Source organism: Phoenix dactylifera, chromosome 10 (assembly GCF_051530095.1).
Source record: "Phoenix dactylifera cultivar Ajwa chromosome 10, Ajwa_hap1_PhDact_Kaust_v1.1, whole genome shotgun sequence".
In the NCBI taxonomy this organism is placed as follows: Eukaryota; Viridiplantae; Streptophyta; class Magnoliopsida; order Arecales; family Arecaceae; genus Phoenix; species Phoenix dactylifera.
In genome coordinates, this window is record NC_143199.1 from 19,169,076 (window position 1) to 19,176,420 (window position 7,345).

At 39.3% G+C, this 7,345-nt stretch overlaps 1 non-coding gene across 1 annotated transcript; it reads left to right on the forward strand.

Moving 5' to 3' along the window:
- The first annotated feature begins 894 nt into the window (after positions 1-894).
- On the forward strand, positions 895-1,000 carry LOC120104855 (small nucleolar RNA R71). The gene has a single exon (XR_005507211.1). It is a non-coding gene; the product is annotated as a small nucleolar RNA R71 (small nucleolar RNA).
- Positions 1,001-7,345: the final 6,345 nt, after the last annotated feature.

Consider the following 7,345-nt stretch of genomic DNA (forward strand, 5'->3'; position numbering starts at 1 on the left):
TTGTTACCCTCCCCAACCTTATTATCTATTATACGTCCACTCCTTAGGGTAGTCAAAGCATTGGCTTGCTCATGATTTAGTCGAGTTTCTTGAGCCACGTATTGTCCCCTAGGATTACTCATTGGTTGACTTGAAAGCTTACCTTCCTCTCGCTTGTTTAATGCATTAGCTAGTTGACCCATTTGGGATTCTAGCTTAGCAATTGATTGCGTGTGAGAGTGCAATAGTTGTGTGTTTGCCTCCAAACCTTGAAGGGCAGTCAACACCTTTTCCTCAAAGGCTGTATTTCTCTGGGTTGGAGGAGGAGGATGCTGAAATTGAGTTGAGGGACGGTAGAGATGAAAATTCTGAGGGTTTTGAAAATTTTGGAAGAAGGGTTGGGAGGTATTAGAAGCTTGCTACCTCCAAGAAAAATTTGGATGGTTCCGCCATCCCGGATTATATGTATTGGAAAATGGATCATTACCCGGTCTGGGCTGTGTTTGGGCAGCATTGATGTGTTCTTGCACGAGTTCGGGATATTGGGGTGCTGAGGGGCACTCATGAATAGGATGCGATGGGCTAGAACAAATAGCACACACTTGTGCTTGGGAAGAGCTAACGACATGTCCTCCTATCATTAGTTGGTCAATCTTATGGGACAATGCATCTACCTTGCTAGACAGGTCCATAGAATGACTTATTTCACAAATGGCCCCTTTTCTTTGAAAATTCGGGGATGCTTGACGAGAACATGAAGCATGGTGGAGGGAGTTTTCATTAAGATTTTCAAATAGTTGCCATGCTTCATGCTCATTTCGAAGCATGAAAGTCCCCCCGCATGCAGCATCGATCATCTGACGGTTTCGTTCTGTCAATCCGTCATAAAAACATTGCACTAGTTGCCACTTAGGTATTTGATGATGAGGGCATTTACGGATTAGGTCCCTAAATCTCTCCCAAGTTTCATGAAATTCTTCTCCCTCAGTTTGGGAGAAGCTTGTAATGGCACGTCTAAACTGGTTCGTTCTTCCTATGGGAAAGTATTTTTTAAGGAATTCTTGTTGCATTTGATCCCAAGAACGAATTGAGTTAGCTTCTAAAGAATTCAGCCATTGTTTGGCTCTATCTTTAAGGGAGAAGGGGAATAACCTAAGTTTCAAGGCATTATCAGTGAAGTTCTGAATCTTGACAGTGGTGCAAATCTCAAGAAATTCATCTAAATGTTTGTAGGGGTCTTCGTTGGTGAGTCCATAAAAAGATGGGAGCATTTGGATCACACTAGACTTTATTTCATATTGTACAGCTGCTACCTCAGGTAATCGAATGCAAGATGGGAAAGTGTAAATAGTGGGAGTAAAGTACTCCCTCAGGAGTTTGGATTGTTCTTCAGCCATCTTAAGAGGTGGGGATGATCCTAATGTTTTGATCTTAGCTCGAATGTTCCTAAGGGTTCGTTCTATTTCAGGGTCAAAAGGTAATAGGTTTCGTACTCTAGAACGACTACCGTGCATACACTAGTACTCGATCAATCAAGCATGCAATAAAAGAGAAAAGCATATCAATCCTAGTCTTTGTCCTAAAATCACTAGACAGCTCCTAACTGGTTTGAAGAGGGCACCTAAGCCTCCAATCCGGTCTAATGAACCGAGTTGACCAGGTAAGCTCCCAGGTAAGTGGAGGGGTCACGATGCGTTCGCAAAGGTCCCACTTAAAATCCACTTGCCTCGAACAGATGAACTGTCTTCCTTATAGGGACAAAGCTTGCCTAGACATCAACTAAGCCACAGAGCGAAATTGGTGCAACTTTCGGTGATCTTCATCCTATTGAGCTCGAATGTCCCTAGGAGCCAACGTCTAATTGATTTTAATTAAAGTGACACTATGTGAGATTGAGTTCACCTAAGTTGGGCAAGAGTCCGATGATGAAATCCGGCTCTTATCTTGTTAGGGTGATTGCCCTTACTAAGTGCAAATGAATTGGTGTATGTGTATCAGGCATGCATTCACACTTTTGCTGAAATTAAAATCAAACAATCACCATAAAATTTCAAGCTAATACTTAATTTAAATAAGAAAGGTTTAGAGGTTACCAAAGGAAATTTTTTCAGCAATTTAATTTTTTTTTTAGGCAAACCTCTACAACATTTCTTTTCCAGCAGTTCTCTTTTTGATCATCCCAGATTTTTCCTTCGATTCCTGATCAAATAAGATCAAAAGAAATTTTTTTTTAAAAAAAATAGTAGAAGAGAAAAAAAAAGATAAGAAAAGTAACAATAATAGAAAATAATTTTTTTTTTATTTATATATTTTTTTGAAAGTTTTTTTTTAATTAATTAATTTTTTTTAATGATAGGAAAAATAACTATGCTAGCAATTCCCGGCAACGGCGCCAAAAATTGATCGGTTCTTTCAATTTTGAAAATAAACCACGCAATAGCACGTATCCTGTAGGATAATGATTACGGGTGTCGGTCCACAGGGATTGAAGAATAAGTTATTTTTCTTTTAAAAATAAATCAAAAAGAAGAATTTGCTAACTTGATTTAACTAAATTAAACTATGAGTACGGATTGGAATTTATCAGAGTAAATAGATCTAGGGTTTGGAATCCACCACATAGCATTGCATCAAGGATTGTGTTCTTAATTTTTATCTTTTGGAGAGGCATGCAATTTTGGCTACAAGCCTTTTAAAATAAAAACATAAAGAGTGTTAGGAAAATCCATCTTTGGTATAGCATGAAGTGTCTACCTAAGTATGCTAATCTAGGATGCAGCACACCTCATCTTCCTAGGCATGGATCATCTTAGACTACTTTAGCAAACATGAATAGTAAATGGCATGCTCAAAGTTTAAACATCATAAAAAGATATTTCATTGAAGATAAGAATTTAAACAAGCTCCAAAATAATAAAGAAAATAAGAACTACAATGCCCTGATACATTGCTAGGGCTTCATCCAGCCCTAGATTAGATGTTTAGCCGAGCATGGCTTCCGGATGACCTCCCATCTGCAAATGAAAGCCTTCACCTCCCATCATTCCCAAAATATCACAAAACATTCTATTTCCCCCTCCTTTCTCTTTTTTTTTATTTCTTTTTCTCTCCCTCTCGGCTTTCTTCTTCTCCCGAACAGAGCCTCCTCTGTTCTTCAAACCGAGCTCTCCCCCTGCCACCAAACGCCCTCCTCCTTTTATAGTGGATGAATGGCGTCAATGGCGTGGCTGGATCTTGGGAGGGATCCATGGAGCGTTTGATTGTAATGGCCGGAAATGAAGCCGGCCGCTGGATCGACGGGAGGTGGAGGGAAGAAGATGAGATGGCCGCGGGATCGATGGGAGGTGCTGATGCGGAGTATCTGGATCTCGGAGAAGCCGGGGACTGAGCTGTAGATGAATGCCGAGCTGGGTTTCCGACGGTTGGGAGCCGATCACGGCTTGGTGCTAGGGATGAATCCGGACGGAAAGATGTTGCAGGTGTCCGGGTGCTGTGCGAATGATGAATTGGAAGAGATACGATCGGAAGGAGAGGCGGGGGATCCGGTCGCTGGCTGCACCCCGTGGAACTCGTGCTGGAACGGGCTGATGCGGAGCATTTGATTCCCGACGGTTGGAGCGGCTCGTTGATTGTAGCGGAGGAGTGATCGCCGGCGGAGCATCCGGAAATGAAGACGACGCCATGGCCGGATGCAGAAGATGCCCGGCTGATCTCCCTCTTGGATTTGGCGCGCGGATGATGGGGGATCAAGTTGTTGTGAGCGAGGCGGGATCACGGGAAGGTTTGGCAGCGGGAGGAAGAAGATAAACAGTGGAATCTATTTATATATATATTTTTATTTATTTATTTATTTATTTATGTTTTTATTTATTTATTTTATTATATTTTTTTATTTTTTTTAACACTGTTCATATGAACAGTGTTTTAACGGGACACTGTTTATATGAACAGTGAATCGTGAATTTTTAGTTATTATTATTATAAATTTTATATGAAGGCAGATAACGAATTGGTTGGGAATTGACTTTGGGTTTGAGGTGGGTCATGATGGTTGACTTGTCCTTGAGCCCATTGTCATTTAATTCTTGCTAAGCTGCTTCAGATCGAACTCGACCAGACAAGACTAAAAACCGGACCGTGACCTAATAAAAAGGGTTAATCAAACCTTTGCCCCATACATAATTAATTATAACTTTCGATCGAATCAGGACCAAAACCCATTTAATTATAGCCTTAGCTTGATTACAACTCCATTAGGTTACCAAATCGGGTCAACATAATCTCCTCCTTATATGTTTTCATGATAGATTATAACCAGGAGAGAGACAAGTTTAGAGTCTGTTTTGAGAAAAGAATTATTTACCTCTTACCATATTTTAAATTCATTTCAATGTTTATTTAATTTTATGGTAAAATATATATTTATCAGTTTAAAAACATTGATAAGTGCTATGGAAAGATAACTAAATTATAGATTATTAAGCACTTATCAATGAGTGCTTCCTAGTTGACAAAATGGATGATCTTGTAGAAGAAGCCCTTCCCTATATTTTGGCAGATGATCCTTTGGAAGCATGTTTAGCCCATTTTGACATTGATAACTTTGATTTAGACAATGCCATAGAAGAAGTCAATGTCCTACTCGACAATCCGTCTCCCACGACTTCTCATCCTTGGCGAATCCGATATGAACCTCTTCCTACCCTTTCTAGTGCGCCACAATGCCCCTCCATCGAGTCCCCTCCCAAACTTGAGTTAAAGCCACTTCCGGTAACCCTTAAGTATGCTTTTCTAGGACCCGAAGTTACCCTACCTATAATCATCGTAGCTGACCTATCAACAAACAGGAAAGTCGACTTTTGAGCGTGCTAGGAGAACACAAACATGCAATTGGATGGTCTGTAACCGATCTAAAGGGGATTGACCCACTATTTGCATGCATCGAATTCACCTAGAAGAAGATGCAAAATCGACCCGTGAAATGCAAAGGAGACTCAATCCTAACATGAAAGAGGTGGTCAAGAAAGAAGTAGTGAAGTTGCTAGATGTCGAAATTATTTATCCTATGTCTGATAGCAACTGGGTAAGTCTGACTCAAGTAGTACCAAAGAAGTCGGGCATTACTGTGGTTGAAAATGCAGAAGAAGAGTTGATGCCCACACGCACGATCACTAGCTGGCGTGTTTGCATTGACTATAGAAAGCTTAACTCCATGCTACAGAAGAGGAGGTAGCCACACATAAAATATGAAAGAATGATAGTTTAACTGTCAAATATATCATTCTTGCCTCCATGAGCAATGAGCTACAGAGACAACATGAGAACATGGACGCTCAATCCATACTTCTTAATTTAAAGGAGTTATATTGAGAGCAGAGTAGAACTGCTAGATATGAGATATCTAAGTAATTGTTCCGTGCTAGAATGAATGAAGGAACGTCCGTGCAAAACTATTGTCTTATGGTTATAGACTTGATCACCAGATTAAGTCAATTAGGTTTTGCTATGGATAGTGAGCTCAGTCAGGATTTGATCCTGCAATCACTACCTGAATCATTCTCTCAGTTTGTTGTGAATTTTCACATGAACAAGCTGAATGTCTCACTTCCTGAGCTGTTAAATATGTTAAAGACAGCTGAAACCCATATCAAAAAGGAAAAGGGTCTGATCCTTCTTATTGATAGGGGCTCAAGGAAGAAATCAGGCAATAAGGGTTTTAAGAAAAGGTTGAACCCTAATAGTAGCAAGATCAAGAAGAAGAAAGAAAAGAAAAACTCCAAACCTAGTACCTGTTTCCACTGCGGCAAGGAAGGCCACTGGAAGAGAAATAGCAAGAGTTTTCTTGCAAGTATGAAGACCGATGCAAGAGTTGTATCGAAAGGCATGTTTATATTACATGCCAACTTATCATTAAGTTCTTCAAATTCAAATTCATGGGTATTGGATACCGGCTGTGGTTCTCATATTTGCAAATCTTTGAATGGACTACAGAAAATTAGAATTTTGAAGAAAGGTGACTTTGAGCTGTATGGCGCTGGAGGAGAGTCCATCCAGGCTGAAGCTGTTGGAACCTACCATTTGGAGTTGCCTTCGGGAGAGCTCCTGGAATTAGAAGATTGTTATTATATGCCCAAAATTATTAGAAATGTAATTTCCGTTCCTTCGTTGTTAAAGAAAGGACATGAAATTAATATAAAGAGCAATGGTTGCTCAATTTCTTTTTCTAATAAAGTCTATTGCAATGGCATTATGAAAAATAGTCTTCTTGTTCTATTACTTAATGACAATGTCTTTCACATTGATAAAAGCAATAAAAGAAAGAGAGAAGAAGTAAATAACACCCTTCTTTGGCATTGCCGACTTGGTCACATAAGCGAATTAAGAATCAACAAGTTGTACAAAGAAGAGTTCTTTGATCCTTATGATTATGAATCATTAGGAACTTGTGAATCTTGTCGTATGGGTAAAATGACTAAGTCTCCATTCATTGGACATGGAGAAAGAACAAGAGAGTTATTAGGACTTGTGCATACAGATGTATGTGGTCCTATGACAACTCCTGCTAGAGGTGGATACTTTTATTTCATCACATTTACTGATGATTTATCAAGGTTCGGATATGTGTATCTTATGAAACATAAATCCGAAGCCTTTGATAAATTTAAAGAGTATCAAAGTATGGTTGAAAAATAAACTGCAAAATGTATTAAAATCCTTCGATCTGATCGAGAAGGTAAATACCTTTCTAGTGAGTTTTTAAATTATCTTAAAGAAAAGGGCATTCTCTCTGAATGGACACCTCCGTATACGCCACAATTAAATGGTGTAGCTGAACGGAGGAATCGTACTCTATTAGATATGGTACGGTCCATGATGTGCTTTACAGATCTTCCTATTTCCTTCTGGGGTTTTGCCCTAGAAACTGCTGCACTTGTATTAAATAGGGTACCATGAAAATCTGTATCTAGTACTCCATATGAGATATGGAGAGGAAAGAAGCCTAATCTTAAGTATCTTAAGATATGGGGCTGTAAAGCTTATGTCAAAAGAAATTTTGGACATAAGCTAAGTGCTAGATCAGATAAATGTATTTTTGTAGGTTATCCTAAAGATAGTATAGGATACATCTTCTATCATCCTACCGAACAAAAAGACTTTGTAGGTAGACATGCCACTTTCTTAGAGCAAGAGTTTATCTTAGAAAAAGGCAAGGATAGGAGAATTGAACTTGAAGAAGTTCAAGACCTACAAATGGAAACACAAGATATTCCTCAACCAGATGTACCCATTGATGAAGTACAACCACAACACACATCTCCTCTCCAAGGGTCAAATAGAGTGTGAAATGCACCTAAGAGGTATGGGT